Here is a 16,934-nt window from a genome sequence, read left to right on the forward strand (position 1 = left end):
AAGACCTAGAACCAGAAATACCATTTGATCCAGCAATCCCATTACTGGGTATATTCCCAAAGAAACAGAAATCATTCTATTATAAAGATACATGCACACGTATGTTCATTGCAGCACTCTTCACAATAGCAAAGACATGGAATCAACCCAAATGCCCATCAATGATAGACTGGATAAAGAAAATATGGTACATATGCACCACGGAATACTACACAGCCATAAAAAGGAATGAGATCATGTCCTTTGCAGAGATATGGATGGAGCTAAGCCATTATCCTCAGCAAGGAACAGAAAACCAAACACCGCATTTCTCACTTTTATGTGGGAGCTGAACAATGAGAACACACGGACACAGGGAGGGGAAAACCACACACTGGGGCCTGTTGGAGGGGCAGGGGAGGGAGAGCACCAGATAGACAGCTAATGCATGCGGGGCTTAATACCTATGGTTCCATAGGTGCAGCAAACCACCATGGCACATATTTAACCTGCATGTTCTGCACATGTATCCCAGAATGTAAAATAAAATTAAATTAAAAAAAAAAGAAAAAAAAAGATGCTCAGTTGTGGAATGACCTGGTTCTTAATAACATGCAATCCAGAGCAAAGCCTTGCTTCCTTGTGCTATTTTCCAAAGCATACAACACCAGCATGAATCCTAAATACATCCTTACTGAGGTGCCCTAGGGTCTTCCATGATCTGTGTGCTCTTCTTGCATCGCATCACTTTGTTCAGCTGTCAGTGTGATCCTGGTGGTCTTGGAGGGGCAGGGCCAGCTTCATGTGTGTGGACCTGTGCAATCCACAGAGTCCTGGGCTTAGAAGCATTAATCCCTTGACCAGATTAATGCTTGGCTGCTGCCATATTGAATTCTTTTAGATATTTTAGAGACAAGGTCTCTTTCTCTGTTCCCCAGGCTAAACTGCAGTGGCGTGATCACAGCTCACTGCAGACTCAAGCTCCTGAGCTCAAGCGATCCTCCTGCCTCAGCCTCCTGAGTAGTTGGGACTACAGGTGCGGCCACCATGCCCAGTTAATTAAAATAATTTCTTTTTAGAGGTGGGGGTCTTGCTATGTTGCCCAGGCTGGTCTTGAACTCCCGGGTCGAGGCCACCATGCCCGGCTTGAAATTCTTAATAATTTTTGTACAGGGGGCTCCCTGTGTTGGTTTTTCACTGGGCCCCAGAAGTTCCACAGGGAGTTCTGCTGAAGGGCAGGGCCAGTGGGTAACGTCAGGGTCATCGTGGAAGAGGATGTGAGAAGTGGGTGAATTCCGGACTTTTTGGCTAGGATCCGTAAGACTGGCTGATATTTGGGATTTGGGTGGGAGAAAGCAGGGAAGAGAGAGGAATCACTCCTGCATGTGGGCTGGGACTTGCGCAATGAGCGCCCTTTATCCAGATGGGAAATATCGGGTAAACAAGTCAAGCAGATTTTAGAGTGGGCAGGTGGGGTCAAGAATCTGTTTGGTGAAAATAAGCTTCCTACCAAATATTATAAAATAAAGATAGGATATTACATTTAAAAAAAATTGCAGACCAGCCAGGAGTGGTGGCTCATGCCTGTAATCCCAATACTTTGGGAAACCAAGGTGGGAGGATCCTTTGAGGCTAGGAGTTTGAGACCAGCCTGGGCAACATAGCAAGACCCCATCGCTACAAAAAAATTTTTAAACAGTAGCCGAACATAGTGGTGCGCACCTGTAGTCCCAGCTACCTGGAAGGCTGAAGCTGGGGAGGACTGCTTGAGACCAGGAGGTAGAGGTTGCAGTGAGCTATGATTGTGCCACTACACTCCAGCCTGGGTGACAGAGTAAGGCCCTCTACCAAAAAAAAAAAAAAAAAATTGGGCCAGGCACAGTGATTCACGCCTGTAATCCTAACACTTTGGGAGGCCAAAGCGGGCAGATCACCTGAGGTCAGCAGTTTGAAACCTGCCTGGCCAACATGGTGAAACCCCGTCTCTACTAAAAATACAAAAACATTAGCCAGGTGTGGTGGCGGGCACCTGTAATCCCAGCTCCCTGGGATTATGACGCAGGAGAATTGCTTGAACCTGGGAGGTGGAGGTTGCAGTGAGCTGAGATCATGCCACTGCACCCCAGCCTCCAGACAGGGCGAGACTCCATCTCATAGCAAAACAAAACAAAACAACCACAAAAAGATAACCCAATATTGTACTATAGTTTTGCAAGATGCTACCACTGCAGGGGAACCAGGGAAGACAGTTCAAGAGCTCTCTGTAGTACTTCTTACAACCACACGTGAATCTACAATCACCTGAAAATGAAAAGTTTAATTTAAAAAAAAACTGGAAAATTGGTGACCCAGAAAATCAGGATGTGAATGGAGCAATAGGCGGCTCAGGGCAAGTGTTGCTCATTTTTATTCCTCAGTTTTCAAATCTGCAAGGAGTTTGGGGGCAGCGCGCAGAGGCGGACACAGTTGGAAACAGTGAAGGGACTGTTTGTGGTGTCTTGGGGGACGGTGGCAGCAGCTCTGGCACCTGAGCGTCTGTCCTTCCTGGTGGTCTGGTGGTGAGGGCTGATGGGGTGGACAGCAGCTCATCTCTTGGAGGCCCTGCCAAGTAAAGGGGTGGACTTGGCTCTAGAGGACAATATCCTTGGCTCTGAGGACATTGACTTCAGCGCTCACCTCCTCTAGTAATTTCAGTACTTTGGCAGTGGGACAGACACAGGGGCACGAAACCATGGGTAGGAGAGGAGGTCAGCGTAAGCCCGGTTGGTGTTCACGTTCAAGCTTCCTTTCACTACAGTCAGGCGCCCGGCGGGGAGAAGAGCATCTCATCATAAGATATTTGCAGATGTATTCACGGAACTTCCCACATATCTGGATGAGGATATACGACTTGCCCCCTGGAGGAAAGAGTTAAATGAATCGCTAAAGCACAAAATGTTCCTGTAAAATTGCTTCCATATTTTGTTAGATGCAGATGAGCATGAATTATTATGAAGCCAACAGGGGAGTTTGAAAATTTTGTTCTTACCTTTTTCCATTAACAACCCCCCCTCACCTAGATGGTTATGGAAGGACTGGTTGAGGGATGCTGGTTTGGGGTTGGACCATTGAGTAAAGAGCTCATTCGCTTATTAATTCATCCCATCAGATGTTTATGGGGCACCTACCGTATTTCAGGGAATGCAAGTGCAATTACAGCTTGCAGGTGTCATTCTTGTTGATCAACCTTCCAACGACACCACCAAGGTCCTTCTGAGATGCGCCATTTTTGTTTTACAGGTTATGCTGGGGATGGCTTTTGGGGGAGGAAGCTTCCTTTTGAGCCTCTCAGAGTGCCACTGTCTTATCTATGCCATAGAAAAGAAGGCGCATTTCACCTACCCCTCCAAGGTCAGAAATGCAAATTAACATTAATTCCACTTTCCCACAATCTCCCCGTTTGCATCAAGGTGTGAAACTCCATGGGGGGAAAATGGACACAGTTGTGCAAAACTGTTTTTCCAGCTGAACAGATCTGATTAGTTTCTTACACTCTGTGTGGCTCTGCCAATTTATTTTTTCTATTTATTTATGGGACAGAGTCTTACTCTGACACCCAGGCTAAAGAGCAGTGGCACGATCTCGGCTCACTGAAACCACTGTCCCCCAAATTCAAGCGATTCTCCTGCCTCAGCCTCCTGAGTAGCTGGGATTACAGGCAAGAGCTACCACACTTGGCTAAGTTTTGTATTTTTAGTAGAGACGGGGGTTACCATGTTGGCCAGGCTGGTCTCGAACTCCTGACCTCAGGAGATCCACCTGCCTTGGTCTCCCAAAGTGCTGGGATTACAGGTGTGAGCCACCATTCCCGGCCACTAGTTTTTCTTTTTTAAAAAAAATTTTGGCCAGATGCGGTGGCTCACACCTGTAATCCCAGCATTTTGGGAGACCAAGGTAGGAGGACTGCTTGAGGCCAGGGGTTTGAGACCAGCCTGGGCAATATAATGACAGCCCACCTCTACAACAAATAAAAAATTAGCCAGGTATGGTGGTGCGTGCCTGTAGTCCCAGTTAGCTGGGAGGCCAAGGAAGGAGGGTCAATTGAGCCTGGAGTTCAAGACCAGCTTAGGCAACATAGTAAGACCCCATCCCTGCAAAAATTACAAAAATTAGCCAGGTGTGATGGCACGAGCCTGTCGTCCAAGGTATTCAGGAGGCTGAGGTGAGAGGATCACTTGAGCCCAGGAGGTTGACAGCACCGCTGCCCTTCAACTTGGGAAACTGAGCAAGACTGTCTCAAAAAAAATTTTTATTTATTTATTTTTGAGATGGAGTCTCGCTCTGTCACCCAGACTGGAGTGCAGTAGCACAATCTTGGCTCACTGCAACCTCCACCTCCCAGCGATTCTCCTGCCTCAGCCCCTACAGTAGCTGAAATGGCAGGCGCATGCCACCGTGCCCAGCTAAGTTTTTAGTAGAGACAGGGTTTCGCCATGTTGGCCAGGCTGATCTCGAACTCCTGACCCCAGGTGATCCACCTGCCTCAGTCTCCCAAAGTGTTAGGATTACAGGCATGAGCCACTGTGCCCTGGCAAAAATTTACTTATTTATTTTTATTTTTTGAAATGGAGTCTCGCTCTGTCCCCCAGGCTGGAGTGCAGTGGCACTATCTCGGCTCCCTGTAAGCTCCGCCTCCCAGGTTCACACCATTCTCCTGCCTCAGCCTCCCAAGTAACTGGGACTATAGGCACCTGCCAAACCTGGCTAATTTTTTGTATTTTTAGTAGAGTGTTTCACCGTGTTAGCCAGGATGGTCTCGATCTCCTGACCTCGTGATCTGACCGCCTCGGCCTCCCAAAGTGCTGGGATTACAGGCGTGAGATACCGTGCCCAGCCGCAAAAGTTTATTTTTAAGTTTTTCCATTTCAATAGCTTGAAGGGTACAAGTGGTTTTTGGAGACATGGAAGAATTCTATGGTGGTGAAGTCTAGGATTTTACAGCATCTGTCACCTAAGTAGTGTACTTTGTATCCAATAAGTAGTTTTTCATCCGTCACCACCTAACATCATCCTCCTTCTGAATCTCCAATGTCCCCACTCTGTATGTCTTTGCGTACCCATAGCTTAACCCCCACTTATTGGTGAGAATGTGCAGCATTTGGTTTTCTGTTCCTGAGTTACTTCACTAAGGACAATGGCCTCCAGTTTCATCCAAGTTGCTGCAAAAGACATCATTCTTTCTGTTTTGGAGACAGGATCTTTCTCTGTCACCCAGGCTGGAGTGCAGCAGTACATGATTCACTGCAGCCTTGGCCTCCCAGTTTCAAGCAATCCTCCCACCTCAGCCTCCCAAGTAGTCCCAAGACTACAGGTGTGCACCACCACACCCGGCTAATTTTTAAATTTTTCGTAGAGATGGGGGTCTCATTATGTTGCCCAGGCTGGTGTCGAATTCCTGGCCTCAAGCAATCCTCCTGTCTTGGCCTCCCAAAGTGCTGGGACTTCAGACATGAACCACCTCACCCAGCCTCTATTTCATTCATTCATTCATGCATTCATTCATAGATGAAATCTTGTTCTGTCACCCAGGCTAGAATGCAGTGGCATGATCTTGGCTCACTACAACCTCTGTCTCCTGGGTTCAAGTGATCCTCCTACCTCAGCCTCCCTAGTTGCTGGGACTACAGGCATGTGCCACCACGCCTGGCTCATTTTTGTAATTTTAGTAGAGATGGGATTTCACCATGTTTGTCAGGCTGGTCTCAAACTCCTGGCCTCAAGTGATCCACCTGCCTTAGCCTCCCAAAGTGCTGGGATTACAGGTGTGAGCCACCACACCCGGCCTCATTTTTTTTTTTTTTTTTTTTTTAGGCTGAGTAGTATTCCATAATATATACACACCACATTTTTGTTTATCCACTCATCTGTTGATGGGCTCTGCCAGTTTGATCCCAGCTGGACATCTGAGGGGCCTGGCTGCCCCTTAGCACCCCATCCCAGGGTAGGGGCACTGGGGATGAGAGAATGCATATGTTGTTATTTTTCAGCTCTCCTTTAGAGATTGGGTATAGCAGAAAGGCTGTAGGATCACTGGAAGCTGGAGTGATTGGAGTCTTTCACAGGCCCTGTCTGTCCCCACAGAGGAGGGAGTGAGGGTTGTAAAGAGCTTGTCTCTGCTGGCTTTGGCCTGAGCTGCCGGTAGGAGCAATGGCAGCTGGTCCCTTGGCCTGTGGGTGCTGGCTCAGTTGAGGGGTGGGGGGTAGGCCCTAAACGCACCTAGGAGGGCTTCCAGGGCTGTCAGGAGCACAGGAAATTGACATCTAGAGGCTGCGGCATCTTTTTTTTTTTTTTTTTAAACAATCAGACGGAGCGTCTCTCGGTCGCACAGGCTGGAGGGCAGTGGTACGATCTCAGCTCACTGCAACCTCCACCTCCGAGGTTTAGGCGATTCTCCTGCCTCAGACTTCCGAGTAGCTGACACTACAGGCGTGTGACCACGCCTGGCTAATTTTTGTGTGTTTTTTTAAATTTTTATTTATTTTTTTGGAGACTCTTATTGCCCAGGCTGGAGTGCAGTGGCATGATCTTGGCTCACTGCAAACTCTACCTCTCGGATTCAAGTGATTCTCCTACCTCAGCCTCCTGAGTAGCTGGGATTACAGGCATCTGCCACCATGCCCAGCTAATTTTTTGCATTTTTAGTAGAGATGAGATTTCGCCATGTTGGCCAGGCTGGTCTCATACTGCTCACCTCAGGTGACCCACCTGCCTTGGCCTCCAGAAGTGCTGGGATTATAGGCATAAGCCACCACACGTGGCCGAGGAAGCTGTGGAATCTGCCACGAGGAGAATTCCTGAGGAAAACCAGAGGCCACATTGATGGCCCTTCACCTGCGTGGCCACATGGGATTCTCACAGCAGCCCAAAGTAGGGCCTTGAGCAAGGGAGTTCTCCTGGACCCCAATTTAGGGGCAGAGAAACAACTCAGCAAGACCCAGAACTTATCTCTGATTACCCAGTGAGTTGTGGAGATTGGATTTCCACTTGTCATACTGCCTTTACATCTTGGCTTTTCAGCGAGAAGGTGTGCATTCAGCCCCTTTCAAAGGCAGAAAAGTGTTGCCGAAAAATGTACCAGGGGCCAGGCACAGTGGCTCACGCCTGGAATCCCAGCACTTTGGGAGGCTTAGGCAGTTGAATCACCTGAGGTCGGGAGTTCAAGACCAGTCTGGCCAACATGGTGAAACCCGTCTCTGTAAAGACAAAAAATTAGCCAGGCTTGGTGGCAGGTGCCTGTAATCCCAGCTACTCAGGAGGCTGAGGCAGGAGAATCACTTGAACCTGGTGGGCGGAGGTTGCAGTGAGCTGAGACTGGGTCATTGCACTCCAGCCCTGGAGACAAGAGAAACTCCATCTCAAAAAAAAAAAAAGATAACTATACCACAGTGGCTCATGCCTGTAATTCCAGCACTTTGGGAGGCTGAGATAGGAGGATTGCTTGAGGCCAGGAGTTTAACACCAGCTTGGGAAATATACTGAGACCCTGTCCTGTAAAAAGAAAAAAAAAAAATTAGCTAGGTGGTGGTGTGCACCTGTAGTCTCAGCTACTCAGGAGGCCAAGGAAGGAGGATGACCTGAGCCCAGCAGTTTGAGGCTGCAGTGAACTGTGATCACTATCATGCCAGTACACTCCAGCCTGGGCAACAGAGGCCCCTATGTAGAAAAGGGCACCCTTTGCTGCATCTCTCTCTCTCTCTCTCTCTTTTTTTTTTTTTTTTTTTTTTAAGATATGCAGTCTCATTGTGTTGGCCAGGTTGGTCTCGAACTCTTGGTCAACAGCAGTCCTCTCACCTCAGCCTCCCAAAGTGCTAGTGTTGCAGGCATAAGTCACCATGACTGGCCTGCATCTCTTTTTGTGTTAAATGGTGGAGAATGACCCAGAAAATCTACAAGTTTCTTCTTCTGCAGTCTGAGGGCTGCAGTTTACGATCTAGCCAGGCAGGCACACAGGCTATCTGCCTTTCATTCCAAATTGTGTGTGCCTAGATTGCTCAGAAATTTGGAAAACACGCTTGGAACAGTGGCTCACACCTGTAATCCCAGCACTTTGGGAGGCTGAGGTGGGCGGATCACAAGGTCAGGAGTTTGAGATCAGCCTGGCCAACATGGTGAAACCCCATCTCTACTAAAAATACAAAAATTAGCCAGGTGTAGTGGTGCACTCCCAGCTACTATTATTTAGCACGTGCTGTGTCAGACATCGCAGAGTACCTGGGAAGCAACAATAAAAAGAACTCTTTCTCTCTCCTGAGCCCCAGTCCAGTCAAAGAGAGGCAAAGAAATAATGACAGTGCCTGGCGAGAACGCTGGGAGAGCCAGGTTCGGGCTGCAACAGGGGCAGAGCACGGGGAAGCCTCCCTCAGCCTGGAGCAGGCGGGGTAAACCTCCCCACGGCGGGACAGCTGTGAGGAGACTCGGCCAGTGAACAGAAATCTTTTCAGTCATGCATCGTGTGACTCACGCTCGTATTCCCAGTACTTTGAGAGTCCAAGGTGAGAATCACTAAGGCCAGGAGCTCAAGATCAGCTTGAGAGTGAGACTCCATCTCTACAAAAAAAAAAAAAAAATTTTTTTTGATACGGAGTCTCGCCCTGTCACCCAGGCTGGAGTGCAATCGCGCAATTTCGGCTAACTGCAACCTCTGTCCGGCTAATTGTTTGTATCTTTAGTAGAGACGGGCTTTCACCATGTTAGCCAGGCCAGTTTCGAACTCCTGACATCGTGATCTGCCCACCTCAGCCTCCCAAAGTGCTAGGACTACAGGTGTGAGTCATGGCGCCTGGCCCCCAAAATTTTACAAATAGGCTGCCCATGGTGGTTCATGTCTGTTGTCCCAGCTACTCAGGAGGCTGAGGTGGGGGAATCACTTCAGCCCAGGGATTTAAGGCCGCAGTGAGCTATGATGACACCACTGCACTCCAGCCTGGACAACAGAGTAAGATCCTGTGAAAAACAAAAACAAAAAAGGCTAGCACAGTGGATCCCACCTCTAACCTCAGCCCTTTGGGAGGCCAAGGCAGGAAGATCAATTGAGTCCAGGAATTCGAGACCAGCCTGGGCAACATAGCAAGAACCTATCTCCAAAAACATAAAGAAAAAGAAAAGGATATTTTAGTTGGTGATTATTGTGGGGAAAAGAGAGATCAGACTGTTACCGTGTCTATGTAGAAAGAAGTAGACATAAGAGACTCCATTTTGTTCTGCATTTGAGATGCTGTTAATCTGTGAGCCTACCGCCAACCTTGTCCTTGCAAGAGACACGTGCTGTGGTGACTCAAGGTTTAAAGGATTTTGGGCTGTGCAGGGTGTGCTTTGTTAAACAAGTGCCTGAAGGCAGCTTGCTGGTTAAAAGTCATCACCATTCTCTTAATCTCAAGTACCCAGGGACGCGTACACTGCCAAAGTTCGCAGGGACCTCTGCCTAGGAAAGCTAGGTATTGTCCAAGGTTTCTCCCCATGTGATAGTCTGAAATATGGCCTCATGGGAAGGGAAAGACCTAATCGTCCCCCAGCCTGACACCCGTGAAGGGTCTGTGCTGAGGAGGATTAGTATAAGAGGAAAGAAGGCCTCTTGGCAGTTGAGATAGAGAAAAGCATCTGTCTCCTGCCCGACCCTGGGCAATGGAACATCTTGGTGTAAAACCCAATTGTATGTTCTGTTTACTGAGAAAGGAGAAAACCGCCTTAGGGCGAAAGGTGGGACTTGCTAGCCAATGCTGCTCTTCATCCACTAAAAAGGTTTATGGAGATGTTTGCATATGCGTATCAAGGCACAGCACTTTTCCTCAAACTTATGTCACAGAGATCTTTATTCATATGTCTTACTGTTGACCTTCTCCCTACGATGATCCTATTATCCTGCCACTTCCCTTTTTCTAAGATGGTAAAGATAATTATCAATAAATACTAAGGGAACTCAGAGACCGGTGCCAGCGTGGGTCCTCTGTATGCTGAGCGCCGGTCCCCTGGGCCCACTTTTTCTTTCTCTATACTTTGTCTCTGTGTCTCATTTCTTTTCTCAAGTCTCTCATTCCACCTAATGAGAAACGCCCACAGGTGTGGAGGGGCAGGCCACCCCTTCAATTATGGTGCCAACATGGGCATTCCAGACAGAAGAAACAGCTCAAGCAAGAGCAGGAGAGCAACGAGGGCAGTGGAAACAGATGAGTGGCTGGGAGTGAGGAGAGAAGAGGATGAAAATCCAGGAGAGAGCAGAGGACACTGAGTGTCCTGACCAGGGATTACGGCTTTGTCCTGTGGGCCTGGGGGAGCCAATCACAGGACTCCCAAATTTTAATCTGTGGTCGGGCACAGTGGCTCACACCTGTAATCCCAGTGCTCTGTGAGGGTGAGACAGGAGGAACACTTGAGCCCAGGAATCAAGATCAGCCTGGGCAACACAGCAAGACCCCATCTCTATGAAAGTAAAAAAATTAGCCAGGCATGTTGGCATGTGCCTATGATCCCCGCTACTCAGGAGGCTGAGGTGGCAGCATCGCTTGGGCCCAGGAAGTTTAGGTTGCAGTAGCAGTGATCACACCACCACACTCCAGCCTGGGTGACAGAGAGAGTCCCGGTCTCAAAAGCAAACAAATACAAATTTGGATTTTTTAGAGAGACCACTTGGGCATGGGTGATAGGAGGCTGTCTGGAAACAAGGCTGGTAAGGAGGCCACCTCTGAGGACCAAGCGAGTGGGGCAGAGGCCTGGCTGCTGGCAGGAAGGGAATATGGACGGGACAGAGGGAGGTGAGCCCAAAGCTGAAGTGAGGGGAACAGTGCAGTGGGCGCAGGGCAGGCCGGGGGAGGCGAGTGACATCTCTGTCCCGAGATAACACATAAGCAGAAAGTTCAATAGCACTTACCTAATGAAACCCTGCAATCATTTCCGCTCTGTACTTGCTCTGAATAATGGGTTTCTGAAACATCTTACACCACTTCTCAAACTGGGTGGCCAGCTGCAGCTGAATCAATTCCAGGTGCCTGCAGTCATGATATCAAGAGTAGCAGCTGTTCACACAGATCACATCCACATACGGAGCCTAGGACCAGAGCAGGAGAGCCCGTTCAGCACCCAGAAGACTGCATGATTCAGAACTCACATGCTTTGGGGGCTCTTCTGGCAGGAAGGTAAGAAGAGGATGTAATCGAGGCACTCAGGGAGGCTGAGGCAGGAGGATGGCTTGAGGCCAGGAGTTCGAGACCAGCCTGAGCAACACACCAAGACCTCAGCTCTAAAAGTATAGTAGTAAGACAATTAACAGGGCACAGTAGCTCATGCCTGTAATCCCAGCACACTGGGAGGCCAAGGTGGGAGGATCGCTTCAGCACGGAAGTTTGAGACCAGCCTGGGCAACATCGCATGACCCCATTTCTACAAAACAAACAAACAAAAAAACTAGAAGAGGAAGAGCTGCCTCTCGGGACTGAGAACATCCAAGTTCACCAATTTAGATCCTGAAATTACCCTGCCCCACAGGCAGGAAACATGGTCACAAAGTAGCCCAAAGGAGGCAGGCCTGTGACTCTGCACTGACGTGCGCAGCTGAAAAGGACTGTGAGAGGCAGAGCAGCTGCCAACGCGCAGTCCTCAGCCAAAGCCGAGGGCCCCCGCCACTGGTGCTGACTCCTCTCCAGGCAGCAGTCCCATCACTGGGACTTGCCCTGGACTTACCTTGCCCTGCAGAAGCGCTCCCACCTGAGGGGCCGATGCAGTCATTCTCACAGAAAATCTTTTTCTGTTTTGTTTTGGATACAGAGTCTCACTCTGTTGCCCAGGCTAGAATGTAGTGTCATCATCTCGGCTCACTGCAACCTCTGCCTCCCACGATCAAGTGCTGCTCATGCCTCAGCCTCCCAGGTAGCTGGGATTACAGGTGCGTGCCACCACATCCAGCTAACTTTTTGTATTTTTGGTAGAAACAAGGTTTCACCAGTTGGCTGGTCTGGTCTCTAACTCCTGACCTCAAGTGATCCACCCGCCTTGGCCTCCCAAAATGTTGGGATTGCAGGTGTAAGCCACTATGCCCGGCCATCACAGAGAATTTTTTTTTTTTTTTTTTTTGAGACGGACTCTTGCTCTGTCGCCCAGGCTGGAGTGCAGTGGCCGGATCTCAGCTCACTGCAAGCTCCGCCTCCTGGGTTTACGCCATTCTCCTGCCTCAGCCTCCTGAGTAGCTGGGACTACAGGCGCCCGCTGCCTTGCCCGGTTAGTTTTTTGTATTTTTTAGTAGAGATGGGGTTTCATCGTGTTATCCAGGATGGTCTCGATCTCCTGACTTCGTGATCCGCCCATCTCGGCCTCCCAAAGTGCTGGGATTACAGGCTTGAGCCACTGAGCCCGGCCCATCACAGAGAATCTTGAGGCAGCTTTCATGAGGCAGCACTGTGGGCTGCAGAGGGCCTGAAAGAGTCCCACCTAGGAGCAGGGCAGAGATGACCGAGTAGGACCACCATCAGCTTCAGCAAACTGGTGCTCAGGGCTGAGCAGCAGATGCTTCTGTGTCCAACTGGCTAGTTTCTAATGCGTCCTGAACACACTACTTTCTAGTAAGAATGCTCGCTGGGTGCAGTGGCTCATGCCTGTAATCCCAGCACTTTAGGAGGCCAAGGTGGGTGGATCACCTGAGGTCAGGAGTTCGAGACAAGCCTGGCCAACATGGCAAAATCCTGTCTCTACTAAAAAATATAAAAATTAGCCAGGCGTGGTATCGTGGGCCTGTAATCCCAGCTACACTGGAGGCCGAGGCAGGAGAATTGCTTGAACTCGGGCAGAGGAAGTTGCAGTAAGCCAAGATTGCACCATTGCACTACAGCCTGGGCAACAGAGCAAGACTCCATCTCAAAAAAAAAAAAAAAAAAAAAAAATGCTAATGTCAGCCAGGCATGGCAGCTTGTGTCTGTAATCCCACCACTTTGGGAGGCCAAGGCTGGAGGATCACTTGAGCTCAAGAGTTTGAGACCAGCCTGGGCAATATAGTGCAATCCCATCTCTGCAAAAAGATTTAAAATTAGCCCAGCACACCTGAAGTCCCAGTTACTCGGGAAAGATGAGGCAGGAGGATCTCTTGGGCCCAGGAATTCAAGGCTACAGTGAGCTGTGATTGCACCACTGTACTCCAGCCAGGGCAACAGAGTAAGACCTTGCCTCTACAGAAGAAAAAGGAAAATGCAGGTTCCAACTTTGGAGTTACTGAATCTCAGAATGCAGAGATTTGCCATTTCAAAAAAAATTCCCCTAGAGATTCTGAACATCCAGGCGTGGGCCAGATGAACTCTAAGCCCCCTTAAACCTTTGACATTCTATGAGTCTATTAAATCAAAGTGCAAAAAACGCTGAGTCCAAACTGAGCAAACAAATCCCATCTCCCTATGCCCAGCCTCCCTGGATTCAGAAAGCCACACTGCCTGGCGAGTAAGCAGGGAGAGAATTCTCATTAACCCAAAGACCATCTTTGAAAACAGACTGGCTGCAGCTGGGTGCGGTGGCCCATACCTGTAACCCCAGCCCTTTGGGAGGTTGAGGCAGGAGGATCGCTTGAGCCCAGGAGTTCGAGACCAGTCTGGGCAACATGGCAAGATCCTGTCTCTATCTTTTCAAGTAAAAAAACAAAATAAAAAATCCCTGGCTGGCACCTCATGGTCCTTTCCAGCTATTCCCATGAGCAGACTTCAGGACAAACCCAGGCAAAGGTGGGGAAAAATGGGGTGGGGACCCCCAGGCTCACCCCCTTGTCCGCTGCATAGTTGGAGTTGGTCACAAAGGTCACAGGCCGGGAGGGGTCCAAGGCTTTGGCATGAGCAATCACCATCCTGTCCACAGAAGGCAGAAGACACAGGTTCCGTCAGTCCAGGAAGGGCTCGAACACCCTCCCATCCTCCCCCATCAGAACACAACACCGGGCCAGGCACGATGGCTCACACCTTTAATCTCAGCAGTTCGGGAGGCCAAGGCAGGTAGATCACTTGAGGTTGGGAGTTCAAGATCAGCCTGGCCAACATGGCAAAACCCTGTCTCTACTACAAATACAAAAATTAGCCAGGCATGGTGGCACATATCTGTTTAACACCAGCTACTTGGGAGGCTGAGGCACAAGAATTGCTTGAACCCAGGAGGTGAAGGTTGCCGTGAGCCAGGATCACACTGCAGTCCAGCCTGATCCATAGAGCCTGGTCCATAGAGCCCTGTCTCAAAACAAACAAAAGAAAACACACACACACACACACACACACACACACACACACACACACACACACACAAAGCATAAAGCCACTGCTTTCTTCCCTAACTTGAGATGTATTTTACATAAGGGCACATGATCCTCTAGTCCTAGACCGAGCTCTCTAACATCACTCTTTCTCCCCCCGCCTCCGAATCCTATCCCCCCAGAGGAGAGCCACCCTTCCAGGCACACAGAGCTGAGGTCAGTGGGCTGGACACTGCCAAAAATGAGGTTGACTCCCTGAAACAGCTCTTGAACACAGGAGTGGATGGGTGCAGATTTGGGTGGGATATTTATTAATGCATCAAGCAAACAGGGAGTGCAGACTCTCAGATGGGAAGTTTCAAAGCCTTGTGACAGCCTGGCTGAACCTCTCCAGGCTGGGCGGCTCCCTCCAATTCCTGCCCCAGCAAACAGACATCTCCTCTGGCTACCTTCCGAAGAAGCCTGTCTGTCAGGCACCTGCTCCTGGAAGCCTGTGCTCTTCACCTTCGCAACAAAGGTCCTGTCCACCCAGTCCTGCTGAGCACACCCCTGTGCCCCAGAGCTCTGAACTGTTCTTTGTCCAGGCTGGGACGACTTCTCAGAGCCTTCTGCCTACTGCAGACTTGGCTCAGCCCAAAGCACTCCATGAAATCGGGGTGTAGTGTCTGCCTCAAGGAGCATTTCCAAAACCTCTACTGCCTCTGCTGCAAGTGAAAAATCTACCTCTGAATGCTGAGTTAGAACTGCATGATTGTAAGGAATAAAGGGGGCCCGGGCACGATGGCACACACCTGTAGTCCCAGCACTTTGGGAGGCTGAGGCAGGTGGATCACTTAAGGCCAGGAGTTCAACGCCAGTCTGGCTAACATGGTGAAACCCCGCCTCTACTAAAAATACAAAAATTAGCCAGGCACAGTGCCTCATGCCTGTAATCCTAGCACTTTGGGAGGCCAAGGCAGGTGGATAACCTGAGGTCAGGAGTCCAAGACCAGCCTTGCCAACATGGTGAAACACAGTCTCTACTAAAAAATGCTAAAGTTAGCTGGGCATGTTGGCATTAGTGTTGTGGTGCGATCTCGGCTCACTACAACCTCTGCCTCCTGGGTTCAAGCGATTCTCCTGCCTCAGCCTTCTGTGTAGCTGGGATTAGAAGCATGCATGAGCCACTGCACCTGGCCTGTGCAACAGAGCAAGACCCTGTCTCAAAAAAGAAAACACACACATACACACACACAAACAGAAAACAAAACAGAATAGCATCATTTCCTTATCATTAGCTTGAAGGAAGTGAATTGCCTGTAAAAGTTTCCATTTTCAAAAAAAGCATTAAAATACAGTGTAATCCCCGCACTTTGGGAGGCTGAAAAGGATTGCCTGAGCCCAGGAGGTGCAGCCTCGACCTCCTGGACTCAAGCGATCCTCCCACCTCAGCCCTACAAGCAGCATGGACTACAAGCGCGTGCCACCATGCCCAGCTAATTTTTTGTATTTTTGTAGGGACAGGGTTTCACCATGTTGCCCAAGCTAGTCTGGAACCCCTGAGCTCAAGCGATCCACCGCCACGGCCTCCCTAAGTATGGGATTACGGGCGTGAGCCACTGGGCCCGGCCCAATTACTTTCTTCAGTCTGAGCATGAGCGCTGGAAGAAAAGCTCTCACTTGCATGTAAGGTTTTAGAGACAGAGTATCCCTCTGTCACACAGGCTGGAGTGCAACGGGGCAATCTCATCTGAGTGTAACCTCAACCTCCCGTGCTTGATCTTTTATATAATCTCGGCTCAGTTTAATCTCAACCTGCCGGGCTCGATCACACACACACAGACACACACACACACAGACACACACACACACACACACGTTTAGACAAAGTCTCGGTCTGTCGCCCAGGCTGGAGTGCAGTGGTGCGATCTCGGCACACTTCAACCTCCGCCTCCCCGGTTCAAACAATTCTCTGCCTCAGCCTCCGGAGTAACTGCGATTACAGGCGCCCGCCACCACGCCCGGCTAATTTTTGTACTTTTAGTAGAGACGGGGTTTCAGCATGCTGGCCAAGCTGGTCTTGAACTCCTGACCTCGTGATCCACCCGCCTCGACCTCCCAAAGTGCTGGGATTACAGGCGTGGGCCACCGCGCCCGACCGATCGCTTATATTTTTAAAAAGATGTTTTCTTCGTTTTCTAGCCCCTTTTACACCGCTACAAAGTTTCAAAGGCTTAATGCGATTACAACGGCCCCTGAGAGGTCGAGCTCCGCGGTGCAGCTCCCTACTGCGGGGCAACCTCAGAGGGGGCCTACCCTGCCCAGGATGAGCTGCGCCAGGTGGCGGGGGACGCTCCCGGGGGTCCTCGGGCCCTGGCTGGGGGAGGTGTTGTGGGATGCACTTACCCGGGATCAGGTGAGGCGAGTGCACGGCCGAGGCTGCAGCTGCCGCTGGCCATTGAGGAGCTTCTCCGCAACGGGCCCGCCAGGAGCCGGCCGGTTGGGGCGCAGCGCCTGCTCGTGACGCGTCTGGCCCTTGCTACGCCCGGCCCTGCAGGCGGGGAAGTCGTAAAGCTCCTCCCGGTAGCTTATGGGCGGCGGCAGCCGGGCCGAAGCTTGCGGACACAAAAAGGCCAGCTCAGCTGCCGGTTATATCCCCCCGGCGGCCTGTGGCCAGGCGTCCGCGCACGAGCGCTCCTGGAAGACCTGCAGCCCCGCCGCGAGTTCCGAT

General features: G+C 50.2%; 1 long non-coding RNA gene across 1 annotated transcript; it reads right to left on the reverse strand.

Annotated features, from left to right (window-relative positions):
• Positions 1 to 2,370: 2,370 nt before the first annotated feature.
• LOC139362880 (uncharacterized) lies at positions 2,371 to 16,920 on the reverse strand. The gene is made up of 4 exons (XR_011622395.1): positions 16,610 to 16,920; positions 13,745 to 13,829; positions 10,883 to 11,059; positions 2,371 to 2,876 (listed from the first exon to the last, which is right to left on the reverse strand). It is a non-coding gene; the product is annotated as an uncharacterized lncRNA (long non-coding RNA).
• Between the last annotated feature and the right edge of the window lie 14 nt (positions 16,921 to 16,934).

This window comes from Macaca nemestrina, chromosome 4, assembly GCF_043159975.1.
Source record: "Macaca nemestrina isolate mMacNem1 chromosome 4, mMacNem.hap1, whole genome shotgun sequence".
Lineage (NCBI taxonomy): Eukaryota > Metazoa > Chordata > Mammalia > Primates > Cercopithecidae > Macaca > Macaca nemestrina.